Source organism: Cydia pomonella, chromosome 15 (genome assembly GCF_033807575.1).
Source record: "Cydia pomonella isolate Wapato2018A chromosome 15, ilCydPomo1, whole genome shotgun sequence".
Taxonomy (NCBI): Eukaryota; Metazoa; Arthropoda; class Insecta; order Lepidoptera; family Tortricidae; genus Cydia; species Cydia pomonella.
The window spans coordinates 13,304,716-13,318,361 of NC_084717.1; the positions used below are offsets into that span (position 1 = coordinate 13,304,716).

General features: G+C 35.0%; 1 long non-coding RNA gene across 1 annotated transcript; it reads right to left on the reverse strand.

The window, feature by feature from the left end:
* Window positions 1-271: 271 nt before the first annotated feature.
* LOC133525897 (uncharacterized) lies at window positions 272-5,769 on the reverse strand. The gene is made up of 2 exons (XR_009800647.1): window positions 5,596-5,769; window positions 272-1,999 (listed from the first exon to the last, which is right to left on the reverse strand). It is a non-coding gene; the product is annotated as an uncharacterized LOC133525897 (long non-coding RNA).
* Window positions 5,770-13,646: the final 7,877 nt, after the last annotated feature.

Consider the following 13,646-nt stretch of genomic DNA (forward strand, 5'->3'; position numbering starts at 1 on the left):
TCGGCTTGAACGTTGAAGGACTTTTGGCATTAAATTTAAAACTTAATTTTTACGCGATTAAATCCCGTTTCACTAGATAATAGTACAGAAAGAACTGTTTAAATAACACATGTTTTATGAGATGAGTTATAAAAGAGACAAGAAGTGAGGAGCCACGCTAATAAAAAACTTTGCATTGGCTTTGCTAATATGATATTGTCATATCAGATACTAGACGCTCTGAGGTCAGATGATGGGAGCCTGGGAGTAGCATAATGACAATGGAAAGCAATCGGTGTAAAATATTTATTTCAATTACCCGGCGCCGTAAGGATTGTTAACGCATGTTAATGCTAGTTTCTACGATATAAATACCGATATAGTTTTATTTACTACTTAGTAGCAAAAATAATTTATTTATTTATAAATATTGCTTGTAGTATAATGCAAATCTAAACAGGTGTCCAAGAAAAGTCGAGTGGAAAGAATAACCCCGGCTATTTTTTCGTCTTTGTAAGCCTCTATCTAAATTGTAACGAAATATAATCTAAATCATTCGGTGTATAATAATAAATTTTGTTAGTTTAAAAATAATAGGATACTGTTTAAGGTGCGTGTAGTGTGTAAAAAACAGTGAAAGGAGTTCGCCCAACTAATTGCCGCGTTATTCGTATCATTCCGATTGCAAGTGAGATGAGCAATCGAACCACCTGCTATAGGCAACTATAGGGTGTTGCTCATTTCTGATTATATACGGTTCGGCTTTTGGGTATGAGTACATGCATGCCTTGTATCGTACTGTTGACTTGTAGGTTGTGAATACTTACTTTTATTTACTAGAACAGTTAAAAACAATTACACTTGTAATTTTTTTTTTTAATATGTATCTTATTCTAAAGAATCATTATACTCACATATAAGTAACAGTAACAGACATAGTAACAATTCATAGGAGTAATAAAGTAGGTAATAAGTTAATAACACATAATAAGTCATTTATCAGATTATTCACACTCACACCGTCTCGCGGTGAGTACATTTGGACGTAAGTTTAAACCAGCAGTGCTTAAGAGGATATAGGAGTGTTCTCCATACAAACGTACTCGACCCTTTCCTCCGCGGTTTTTTACCCTAGAGGTAATGATCTTTCAACACAAATTAATATTAATCCATATCTGTGTTGGGCTGTTTTGCTTTTTATATTTTTAAGCGCTAGAGCACTTCAAACATATGTGAAAACGGCCTAATTAACTAGGCCGCAAAGAAAAAGTAAAACTGATATCAATTAGTCCAAGAAGCAAAACAGCTCGACACAAATAACTTCATTACCATTTAGATTTCAAAATGTCGTTACAGTTGGTAACATTTTTGAGGGGGAAACAGTCGAGTACGATACCTTAATTTTTGAGATTACAATTTTTACGCAGGATTTTTCACCTAAGCTGCAGTTGTCCTTATCGCACTAATTTTAGGAGCCGCCCCCGTTAGCACGATGGATATATTCACCTAAATTTTTTAAATCTGATGTAGCGGTGGTGGCCCAGTCGGTACCTATGACGTCCGACTTTCAATTCGCAGGTCGCGGGTTCAAATGCTGGCTCGTAGAAATGAGTATTTTGGAACTTCTGTACGGAATATCATTTGATATTCACCACTAGCTGTTTGGTGAAGGAAAAGATCGTGAGGAAACCTGCATACATCCGCGAAGAAATTCAAAAGTGTATGTGAAGTTCCCAACTCGCATTGGGCTATAGCTCCCATGGGGACTATAGCCCAAGCCTTCTAGAACATGAGAGGCCTCTGCCCAGCAGTGGGACGTATATAGGCTAATTTTTTATTATTATTAGAAGAGCACAGCTCCCATATCCCCTTAAATAATATACAGAAATAGGTACATGACTTCGTAGCATCTGTCATCTCATCCCGATACATTTTTTGTTATCGTTTGGCGTTTGCCGATGTTCGATTGTCATCTTGGCTGGGCCCCCTGAGCCGCTGCTGAACAATGATGCTGTTGAGCCTGCAAATCAAGTACTAAGGTCCGACCGAGAACGCTTTTTTTGTCTCGGCCGAGACCGAGACCGAGACCGAGATTCAATGGGATTCTCGGCCGAGACCGAGACCGAGACCGAGAATTTATAAAATAGAGAAAAAATACGAATTTTGCACTAAAATTGTTTTTATAATCGAAATTCGACGATTTATCAGAAAAAAGTTATCATAATCAATTCCTAGCGCTATTAAACAGTATTTTTAGGGTTCTGTAGCCATAATGGCAAAAATCAAACCCTTGTAGTTACGTCATGCATGTCCTATGTCTGTCGGTCTATGCGTATGTCACAGCCATTTTACTCAAAAACTATACGGTATATTTTATAACCAAAGTTGGAACGTAGGTGTAGATGTATTATGTAAGTCACTTCTTAGTTTCGAAAAAAATAATGTAAAATATATTTTCAAATATATACTCCGTATAAATGTAACAAAAAGTAAAAAAAAATCATGTGGCTCATCATTAGATAGGTCTTTAAAAATACAGAAAGGTTGCTAAAACGTTTTTTTTTATTAAATAAATACTTTTGACAATAATCGATTTAAAAAAAAATTGTGTGATCCCCTCTAACTTTTGAACCGGGAGAGCAAAACCATTAAAAAAATTCTAAATAAGCAAATAATTTTTCAGGAAAATTATTTTGAATATGGAAGAGTTATAAAAAAACTGATCTTCTTATTAAAACGACAAAAGTGCCACTAACATACGCTATTTTGCTTGTACGGCTTTTTTGTATTATATGAAGGTACGGAACCTTCCCTTATGCGTGGTCCGACACGCACTTGGCCGGTTTTTCAGTACGGATATGCACAAAAAGAGGTAAAATAACAATAATCAAAATAAAGAGTTCTATATTGTAACCCAAAATATCCGCCACAGGTGTCGTTTTGTACTTACCTACTGCTTTGCTTTTTCCCTTTGACACAAATATATTTAGTATCAAAATATCCAGTGTCATCTTCCACTCACAACAAGTTAATCTAAGTTACATCCCGATAACAATATACACCCATTTATTCATCAATAACAACTACCACAAAACGAAAAAAACCAAATTAACAAGTCATTACTTGCAACCGCGCCTATCCGATCCCAACACTTAGTATTTGATAAGTAATTGGCTTAAAATGTGGCTAAGAAACCAATTTAAATCACAAAAAACGTCACACCAACCGGGCGATGCAACCAACGAGTGGCTTAGACCCCGGGGATCGTGCGCGGAAAAGTCAAATTCACCAATGATAACTCATTGCTCATTCTCGGTCTCGGCAAGAATCTCGGCCCATTTTGGCCGAGAGCCGAGACCGAGATCTCGGCCCGATTTTTGGCCGAGAATGCCGAGACCGAGACCGAGACCGAGATCTCGGTCGGACCTTATCAAGTACACGTCGTACGTGAGATGAAGCCCAGAGGACCTACCGCGAACCACGTTCGACGTATTGCCTCTCTGTCGCACTTGTAAATTCGTTCGTAAGTGTGATAGGGAGGCAACACGTCGAGCATGGTTCGCGGTAGCCCCCAGAACGCCAAGAAAAGCTGTGTTAGGTACATGTTTGAATAGATTTATTTGCCGTATAGAATTACAGTTACTGGATTTAAAGGATAGGACATTCAAGGGACGAACTGAACACCTCGCGATCCTCAGTGAAAGGGCCATTGAGTATCTGAAGAGTGCAAACCTCAATCTCTAGTATAATATTTACGGATAGATGTATTAGGAAGTACTGGTGTTTAACTCACGGCATCAGCCGCAAACGCTAAAAGCATTCCAGTCTCTGACATTGGCATAATTTGTACTTAATTTGAAATTGATATAATAATGTGCATACTTTGTAAATATTATTTGCCCATTCACTATATGTTTCTCAATATGGTATAGGAAACGATAATTAATTCAGGTATAAACCCTTACAATGTTTTATTTAAGATAGGTGAAGTTAAATTTCACTGAATGAATACATTATATTAGCTAAGTGAGAAAAAATATATTACATCCGTTATTGGTGGCAAGTTATTAGGGACTTTATAGTGAACGAACTATAATTTTAAACTTATTTAAATTATTAGAAAGGCTAATTTCCTTGCCTTTATATTTATAAAGTATCACTTATAAAGGCAACGGGCAAATTGCATCAAGAATAGTACTTTTAATTAGAAAATAACAGTTCAAATCATACTGTAGATGTCCGCAAAATAAATATCAAACTTGTTTGATGTACTACAAGTTTCCATGGACCGGTCTGTTCATCTACTTTTTATACAATCTCAATCCCAAATCTTGCCGACGATATGAAGTTAATTTGACATTTATCCCGAAGGTGTAAGACTTAAATTAGAACGTTACGAATAATTTGAAGTATCGCAAGATGTAATAGTAAAGACAATTAATTAAAAATATTACTTCACGAGAGTCCCACATTTGACGAACTGGTGGATGTGCTGCAATACTTAGGTTGGGCCTTCCTTTTCCCGTCTTTTCCTTAGTTCTTACTGAACGTTAACATAGTTGTGTTATAATATTAAAATCAAAACAAGATTGCAATTTAAGATAAGTTACGTTACACGGCGATACAGATATCTTATGATCATTCCTATCTTATTATTAGATATCTTAGCTAAAAATCTAAAAAAATTCAATGCAAACGTGTCGATCAACATTTCCGAGTTTGTGAAAGCTTTTTTAATTAAATCAAATCGTACATTTTGGGAACTACCTAGCGCAGACATACCTATTTTCCAAGGACCAATTTAGAACTACTAAACTTCATTAAACTAAACAAGGCACTCTTGATTTGGTACGCCCAAGAAAACGTGTCATTGGTAATGCTTTTTCCCACAGCCACTTTTATTTTCACCGGCTACTAAGTAGTTTATGATGCTTAGTTATGCTTAATACAGCAATGGGCGAGTCGAGCTCAGCACTTGCATCTAGTCGCACCGGTCCAGTACTGGCAAATCAAGTGTGTTATTCTGGATACTGACATTTATGACCAAAAGGGAAGTCACTATAGCGTTTCCCAGTATGTTAGTTACACAACCTGCGTTAACGTATTTAATATCGGAAGTAGAGTTAGGAATTTGCAGAGAAAAGTTACGTAGGTAGCGGATAGATGTTAATTTAATGGAAGAAGGATATTTATGTTATTCACCCTGGAACATATCCCGGAAGGATGGAATGATACCACAGAAGAGATACTAATATATGTGTAATAATATTGGTGTGGGGATTTTTTTTGTGTTTCACTCGGAGGCAAAGTTTGTTTAATCCTCGTGCCTTGAAATCCAAGATTCCACTTCTCCAAAATTTGGAATCTTTCGCTTGCTCGGGTATCAATATTAGCAACAGCGGTTAAACGACAACTTTGCCCTCTTGTACTTACAAGAGGGCAAAGTTGTCTGTTGTATCATGATTTCATGATACAACCGATAAAAATAAATTTTATTTCAAGTAAGCAATCAAGTATAATTTTCATTATTCTTGATGCCAACTGGCAAACGACCGTAGCGTAGTCCATTATGTTCTTTTACATAATAACAATTACCATCGTTTTGTAGGTACCTACCGAAATCAATTCTTGGTAACCAATTTACAAGGCGTTACACACACCGATGCATCCACAGTTCCGAAAGACGAGCGCTGACCGGAACCGTTGAATAACGTGTAAGTTATGTAATATGGGGCTCGAAGTGGGCCGATCTATATTGCTCCTTTTGTTTACTTTTTGCCCTGTCGATGAAGAGTGGTCGTAAGTACACAGTACGGAAAAATGAAATAGTCTAAGGTGAGTCAAAGTCATTAGGTATATTCTTTCTTTGAACAAGCCCAGCAACAAGCACTTTTAAATAATCGAGATTTAAAAATATCATCCTAATCTAAATATCAGAGCAATTTATTGATGCAATTATTATCGTACCTAAAAACATGGAATTATTAAGAGATGTCAAAGTTAATAATAAGTATTTAACAAAAAAATCGTTGAACACTGGAATTGTATTAAAATAATAGTCCAGAAACTTTCTAGAATAAAATCTAAATGTCGAAAAATACGGGATACCAAATATGTATGCATATACATACGAGTTATCAATGTCATCATTATTAACATAATAAGAAATAATTCATGTATTTCATCATTCATGCAGTCTTGTGTGCTATAATAGGCTTTAGATATAAGTCTACGTTTCACATGATTTTCAAATTCATCAACAGACAATTCAGTGATGATCTGATGATATTTGGAAGTTTATTATAAAATCTTAAACAATTACCCATGAATGATTTTATTTTAATTTATGAAGCCGAGTAAAGGGCACTACGGGTTTATGCTTATTTCTAGTATTAATCTTATGTATGTCACAGTATTTCTTAAAACTGGCAATTATTTCGTGTACATACAGAATATTTAGATAAATATGTTGACAACGCACTGGTGACATTCTGATGGCAAGTTGGCAACTCTGCAACCAGCTTTACTGCGGCAGCATTGCTAGTACAGTCAAGGTATTAAATATCGATACGGACAAATTGCCAAAGATATGTATACACGACCTTATTGTCCATATATTAAGATATTGTGTAAATATTATTGTCACTTTGTCCGTATCGATATTTTATACCTTGACTGTACAACGGTGCGGCGATGGGATAAATTGATCGCGACAGCAATGCAACAATATAACGACAGCCATGTTATTGCAATCGCCATTCGAATATTTGGGTGAAAATTATTTTCGCTGTCTTGTTTTTTGTCCCTTTTTAGGGTTCCGTACCCAAAGGGTCAAACAGGACCCTATTACTGAGACTCCGCTGTCCGTCCGTCCGTCTGTCACCAGGCTGTTGAAATTTCTACAGAGTATGTATTTCTGTTGCCGCTATAATAACAAATACAAAAGACAGAATAAAATAAATATTTCTTTCCAATCTCGAGATTCTAATCAACGAAGTTAAGCAACATCGGGCGGGGTCAGTACTTGGATGGGTGACCATTTTTATAGATAATGGTACGGAACCCTTCCTGTGCGAGTCCGATTCGCACTTGGCCGGTTTTTCTTGTATATATAAAATATAATCTACAGCTATAAAGACATGCAATAACACTCGACTTTTATTTATTTATTTGTAGTAGCCACCAATACATGCGTGACAGAGTGGTCAGAAACAATACTACGAAAATAATTTTGACCCATCCCATGTATTGAAACTAACTTTCTGTATCTGCCAACAAAAATTTGACTTCGTTTTGATTGATTTCATACCAAATCATAACTTGAAGCACACGAAAATACTGATTGACAGAGGAGTTCATAGGTACACCACTTTCGATTGTTAAGTTAACATTAAGTATATTACTAAACAGTTTTTTTCTTTGTGTAGATACGCCACGTGTAGGTTGTTTTCTTTTTGTGTTTAGTAAAATTATATATTGTATAAACTATGCACCTACGCAATTTGTACTGATAACTTGACCTAGTCAGTCACTGAACTGACATTAGAAAAGCTTTTTGTACAATAACATCACATACTCGTAATTTATAACACTCTCATTGCAGTTTAGTTATGTGAAAGGAAATGGCCAAAACAATCTAGAGGGCAATTTAAGATTGGTATCATTTACACTGAATAAAATTGAAGATGTCTGATAATGAATATTGCTGTTGTTTTTTATGCGAATTTTACCTGTTTACGTATTAAAGCTGGTGGGAGACAGAGTTTACCAACGAACGATTATAAAAACGACAAACGAATCGATATAAAAAATACTTTTTTTAACAGTAACCCCTTCTACTAGATATCTTTATATTTCAGATGAAACAAAATTTAATTATCCATTAGATTCGATATTCTATTATATTGATCTTAGTTCTATTAAGTACCTAAAGTGTACCATTATTAACCTCTATTATATTTAGGTGTTGCAATGAAACGAATTGTGATATTTTTTAGAAATTAGTTACTTCGTAAATTTTTACGGCAGAAACATTTTTCTTCTTCTTCACGTGCCATCTCCGTCCAGGAGGTTGGCGACCATATGTCTATATGTCTCTCTATGTTCAGTCATGCGAATTAGTCCATCTATGCTCTTCACTTTTAACCAGTCTCTTATATTTTTAGTCCATGATGTGCGCCTTCTACCACGACCACGCTTGCCTTAAATTTTTCCTTCAATTATTAATTTCAGTAGGTTGTATTTATTGTTTCTATATATATGTCCAAAATACGCTGCTTTTCTTTTCTTAATTGTTGATACAACCTCTAGATCTTTTTTCATGATTTCCAAAACTCTGATATTAGTTATCCTATCAGTCCATTTTATTTTGAGCATCCTTCGATAAATCCACATTTCAAAAGCCCTTAGCTTGTTGATTAAATTCTTTTTCAAGGTCCAGCTTTAATGGGATGTAATAAACGATATATGGAGCAAAAAATATTTAGAGAATGCTTTTTTAACATATAAATTTCTAAACGCTTACACACACTTGACCCCTCGCGAGTCGTTAGCGTTCCTGTCAGTGTCAAAAACGGCTCCCTCATTGCACAATGCGCCCGGGCCGAGTGCCAAGTGCTGTTACAACCATAGACTACTTCTTATAAACTCCGCTATATAGATATTGACTTATATGTGAATGTGACATTTTTAAAACGTCACATTACCATTACTTCGTACCTTACGGGCACTACAAAGTGGTGCCAGTTCGTTAGTGCAAAAATCGCATTTGCACATGTTATAGGTACTTATTAAAATAAATAAATAAATATTTTAGGATGTTATTACACAAATTGACTAAGTCCCACAGTAAACTCAATAAGGCTTGTGTTGTAGGTAGGTACTATCATGAATTAAATGATGTGCTAATAGGAATTTTTCATGTCACGTGCGGGTCAAGAACGTTTAGGAAAACCGGCGTCTTCTATGGACATTACCAAAGTTAACAGTTTAGATATATTTACATTTTGATAAATTAAAAAATGTAGAAGATTTTAATGTGTCGATAAGGTTAAAATACGAAAATTTGATCTTAAAAAAAGTCATGTGACCTTAACTTATATTTAAACAGTTTACGTAATATATGTGGATATTGTCAGATACATCGATCGAACCAGTATCGTGTGCAGGATTTAATTCACGTGTCGTAATTGTCATGCGTTCCATTTCCCTTTGCATACCTTGTGACATGTCTCAGTTAAATAGTGGGTAGGCTACAGTATCGAAACATCAGTGTCAAAATGTCCTACGGGTGACCACGATGAGTATTATGTGTAGCTCATCTAGTAGCTAAGTGATCTGTGATGATAACACAAGCTTCACGCCCGCGCTGACACTGTGGATAACAATCTCGGACAAACACATCCGAGTGTTTACTTGTTTCTAATTCGTTAAGCAATACAAATGCAGCATATTGTTATTAGGTAAGGTAGTATTTTCTCACGGTTAAATATGTGATCTATTCTAATTAAATAGGTTAAATAAAATATATGGAAAAATGAGCCTGATCTTCGATAAATTATAAATTCGGGATAAGGCTTGTGTTGTTTATGTAGGTAGGACTGTAGGTAAGTAGTAAGTACATACATTACTACTCCATAGACTACTCCATAGACCACACAAACACCCCATTATGAAGCTCCCATATTCAAATAAACTGTCGCCTGCAGTATTTTCGGACCGATATGACCTTCAAACAATTAAGAAAAGAACGTAATCCCATCTTAAATTCTGGCTACGCAAGTGCAATGCCTATGGTGTTGTTGGCCTATGGTGTTATGATGGTGGTGGTAGTGTTGTAAGTACAACGCCTATGGTGTTGCGGGTGTCCATGGGTGATGGTAATCGCTTACCATGAGGCGATTCGTATGCTTGTTTGCCTCCAATATCATAAAAAAAAATTGAACGGGAGCACCGTGGTGACTGAGTTTTTTTTTGTTGCTCCGTCTTCTGGTCCAGGTGGTCTGTGACACTGACATAAATGTACTAGACTGGCTATCGAGAGCAAATTCTGTCCGCCATTTTTGGCGTTAGACGTCTATCACTAAGCTAAAGAATAAGCGTAGCTAGCCAGAGGCACAACTGTTATGACAACTGTTCATTTTCTGCCTACATACGTACTGTAAAGAATCTAGATTAAATGTATTTATTTCCTTAGAAGTGTATTGAAATTGTTTTATACATGTGACACTGACGATTTTAAAATTTATAAAAATAGTCATAAAACTCTTTCTATTTGATTCTCATACTCGTAGCAATTTTGATCAAATCGCTCTTATAGTTAATACACTATAAAAAGTTACGAGATAAAGAGTAATATATCATTATAGTGTATATATTCTGCAAACAATAAGGAAGGTAATCATTAGTACCTACGTGGTACATCTGCAAAATGTAATCATTGCGCCAAAGAAAATGGGTACCACCGCAAGTGTTTAAAGTGACGTTCCAAAATAATCTAAACGAGCTTAAAATAAGAGTTTTTCGCAGTGGATTGTTATTATATTGCTTTTATTGTGTTTATTGATATTATTGGAATACACTTTCATAAAACAGAAAGGCATTTCTAATGTTTCTAATTTTCTTTTTTTTTTTAATTGCGTGGCATCTCGCCGAAGTGCCGGCTCGTAGCTCGGCCGGTTCATAGAGGTGCGGAAACATTTTGTTAGAGGAGCCGACTCTAGTACTATACCTCAATGGTCTGTGAACTACTCCTAAATAGTTACAAGTCAATAACAAATAAACAAAATATATGATGTAATAAATAAATTCCTCCTCTGCTCTGGAGTTGCAGCAGGCGTAAATAGGCTACGGAGACTGCTTACTATCAGGCGGGCCGTATGGTTGTTTGCCACCGAGGTAGTATAAAAAAAATTGACCTCTGCACTTTCCCTCACATAACTGTTTTGCTTTTCAAACAAACAGACTAATTTAGGACGAGTTGTTAATTCCTGATATAGCTATTAAAATTTAATATCTCATATTTCCTGCCAAAAATCTCGAGTTTTAAAGTAAATTTTATCAAAAATGGACTCTAAGCACAAGAAAGAAAAACCGCATTTCAATTGGTTAAATTGAGTAAGTTCAGAGCATTCGAAAGTTAACCATTAGTATGACCCGCACTCAATTTGCTGTTAATAGCTTATGCTTTGACTACTTCTAAAACGATTACCGCTACTGCGTGATTACTTAATTAGAGCTCTTTTTTCTCACGATGTTTATTCATGAATTTGTAAGTGTGTAATTCTTTGCTTTGAATACACGATTGAACGAATGGAACTAGATTTAGTTTGAGAACTTCCGATTGGTTGTGGTGAATACTATTCGCGTAGATTATAGGTAATAGTTAAGTTGTGTGCTGTCAAAGATGACTATCTGAACAAATTATTTGACACAATTATTATGATATCAAAAACGTCCCAAATTCCAAAGGGACATTTTACCCGGCTGCGGTGTTGTCTGCTGGATTAATTTTTAATACTATAATACTTGTTGACAGTTGCTCAACAAGTGTGAGAACTTTTGTATTAAAATAAAATAAGTTATTGTGACTAATGTTTTCAACGTATTTGTTTTCGCTGAACGTAATTGACAATCTCATTTAAGTTAAAGGGAAAATTTGTTAGCCAATGTCTGTCAATATCGTGGTCTTGACGCGCACTCGGCCGGTATTTTAATCATAAAATTCTAAAATACTACTAAAATCTAAAATACTTTTTTAATTCATTTGTTATACTGTTTTTGAGTAAACGTTTTTCACAATTCATCAACTGTCTGTTTACAATCATCGCTAAAATATGGAATATTAAAATAAATATATTTAAAAAAATAGGACGGTCTTCAAGCTTTTGAATGTTATTACAAAAATAATCGTTACAATTAAACATACTTACTGCGACCGATCGATATACGATCATAATTGCAAAAAATACCGAGGTTCATATTCATAATTGAATTTATATTAAATAAATTCCCAGTAATGGGAAAATAATCTCCTAAACACGTCTTACTTTAATTTGAAAATTAATTAGCAACTGAATATTACATGTATCTAAAAGTTGCGGCCTAATTTGTTAATCTATAGTTAAAGCGAAGTGTTCCTCTTGCTTACCAAGTGCAAGCTTACTCGTAATGAAGGTTTGAACGAGTGTCGCCCTCAAGATCTGTGGAGAGATCACTTTCGAGAGCTTGGCTGTTTTACTTAAAAAATGATGAAATGGTGTATATTTTAATTATGATTAGACATTTCAAATCGAATGGTACTTATCTAATACCTGCTAACCTATACCATTTACTTGGATTGCTGATATGTTAGACGTTTTCATTAATTTTACGACTACATATTTATTTTCGTCATATTATAGTAGTATGTTTCGGCCAACTTTCGCGGCAGATTATTTTTGATCACTCGTTGATCACATCACTTGGGCGTTTAATTTACTTACACTCGGCAAGGGATTGGAATAAAACCCAAGTTCTGCGCGACTTACAAAGCTTAAGCTTTAACGTAAATTAGCGATTACGAAAACCGCAATGGACAAGATTAATCTCAGTGTGAACTTTCTATTTTGGTTCATTAAATCATCAAAGTAACGTACGCACTGTCAGAGTTAGTTACATAAAATTATAAAGCGCTTAAGTTAGCATCTATTTAGTAATGCAGATAGTACATAATAGATTATTAATATTTAGTAAGGTTATAATAAGTATTTCATTTGAGCTTCAGCAAGTGTCTAAACTGTGCGTTTACCTACTTGCAAAGGTAACACTAGGTAAACAAATATGTAAGTTCGTACCTATCTATAGATAGATCATAGATAATAGCTATAACGATTAAGAAACGTAGTAGCACAAACAACATAACATCAATACAATTTATTATATTATTTGTAGATACGTGTTGTAGAAAAAAAAGCGGAGCGGGTGATTCAACCCCGATGTCTGGGTGTAAGGCTGTGGGCTTCATTGCTAAATCAATAATGCCTTTACAATATGCAGTAAACACATTTTATAAATATGGACTTATGAAACATTAGAAGCAAAAAGTAATAATAGGGCTCCTCAGAAATTTGGTGGACAGAACTCAGGGTAAATTTTTGTAAAGTAATATTTCGTAATAGTTAAGATACTGCTCGTAGCTCTATGTAAAATTATTTAACCACATAGTGTAACCGCCGTTATCACGCCATAGCATCTAGATGAATATCATTGAGTCACAGCGTATCCAACCGACATTGAAACCCGTTAAGATCCGATGATTTGAGATAAGAGTTTGGTAAGATGAACACGAAGAGTCCTGTTCCACGTTTGCCGCCCACAAACTAAACGCTGATGTACATAATTCATTTTTAATTAGTTTGTAATGTCGCAGGATTTAATAATTAATCTAGTTGTTGATTATAACTAGGATTAGATTTGCTATCCCATTTAATTACTTACAAAGCATGCTTGGCATAAATCGTACCTCTAGAGTCTAGACGGAATGACATAAATTATATTGCCAAGGATTCTTTAACGTTATAATATTATTAAGAGCTTTAATCATAGCTTGTCAGTTGATCATCTGCCAAAAACATGATTATAGTATTCCTTTGGGTGGTAGAATTAAACGAATATTTTAGTACTCTATA